We start from the raw sequence: 1,766 nt of genomic DNA on the forward strand, positions 1-1,766 counted from the left end.
CACAGTTTCTCATCCTTCATAGAACTAGCACAGGAGTTTTATATTTTCACACTAAATGAATAAAATTACTATGCCACTTAAGTGTTTGGCAATCTCATTGTGTGGTGTTTAAAAAGAGTCATTCTATAGAAGAGATGGACGCTAAAAGTAGTGCATGTGCAGCATCAGCTACACTCAGTTTGCCTGAGTTTTCTTGAAGAAAACACACCCTCCAAAAAGAAGTTTGCATAGTATACTGCATGGAACTATCTTTGATGGAACTGGAAGATAGAGAATGGATATTATTCACTTTTCCAACTGCCTCAACTACTGTACTCCCTCAAATGAGGACATTTGCCTCTACTTCTGTCACTGGTATTACATTTTTATCCTACTCTTCCTCCAACCAGCTCAGGGCATTGTGTTCCTTTATATGCTTGCAGCAATCATCTGAGGTAGGTTCAGCCAAGGATTGGTAATAGACCTCAGTTTTGACACTGAATGAGAATCTGGCCCTTGGGTCTCCCCAGTCATTGTTCAGTCCTCTAACCACTACATCATATGGATTTTTTCTTGTTCACCTCATAAAGTGGAAAACTGATACCTGCACCAGTGTTCATTTACAACCATTAAGCAATCTTGGGTCTGGTCCCTGTTTGTACTTCACACCAGTACTATAATGGCTTTTAGTTTTTAGTCTTTATGGTGCTTAAACTGCTGGAATACACTATATTGTTAAATATTATGGGATTGCTCATTTGGAAAACAGGAAGATAATAGCATGGGGAAAAAAACACTTAGATTTTTACATATATGCCATATCGTAGGTCAGGCAGAAGCCTGCATATGTGTGTCAAATTAATGTGCAGTCGAGCTGTGATCAAAACAGATCACAGTGATACAGTTCTCTGCTGGTGTTCCTTAATGGCCTGGGAAAAGGAGAGCCAACAGAAGTTACTTAAAAGGAAGCAAAGCCATTCTCCATGGGCTTACAACTGGCTTAAGACAAACAGGTCCAGTAAACACAAAGTAAGTATTTGGAGGAACTGGCTGGAGATGATACAACGGGGGATGAAAGACCATAATATGTCAGATCCTTTGAATATCAGGGAAGAAGAGCAGACATTGGGAAACTCATTTGTTTTTTCTGGAAGAATGATACAGTAAGAAGTATCATCAAGACTTCCATCCAGGAAAAGTCATATCTGATGTCAGCGTAGAGGATAGTTTTCCCAGTAGATGGAGAAAGGCTACGGTTGCCAAGTCCAATTCAAGAAATATCTGGGAACTTTGGGGGTGGAGCCAGGAGACTTTGGGGGTGGAGCCAGGAGCAAGAGTGTGACAAGCATAATTGAACTTCAAGGGAGTTCTGGCCATCACATTTAAAGGGACAGCACACCTTTTTAAATGCCTTCCTTCCATAGGAAATAATGAAGGATAAGAGCACTTTCTTTTGGGGCTCACAGAAGTGGACCCCCTGGTCCAATTGTTTCAAAACTTGGAGGGTATTTTGGGGAGAGGCACTAGATGCTATACTGAAAATTTGGTGCATCTACCTAAAAAAACAGGCTCCCCAGAGCCCCTGATACCTCCAGATCAATTCCCCATTATACCCTATGAGAATTGATTTCCACATAGGGAATAATGAAGTGCCCAGCAGGCGTTTCCCTCCCTGCCCACCCGTTTCTGGTGACTCTGAAGCGAGGGGTTGGCATCTCTACTCATGAGTTGCTGCCAACTTCTTCAAAGTAACACAGACACACCATCCCAAGAGGAAGCCTTTCCAA

This window comes from Heteronotia binoei, unplaced genomic scaffold (genome assembly GCF_032191835.1).
Source record: "Heteronotia binoei isolate CCM8104 ecotype False Entrance Well unplaced genomic scaffold, APGP_CSIRO_Hbin_v1 ptg000458l, whole genome shotgun sequence".
Classification (NCBI taxonomy): Eukaryota; Metazoa; Chordata; class Lepidosauria; order Squamata; family Gekkonidae; genus Heteronotia; species Heteronotia binoei.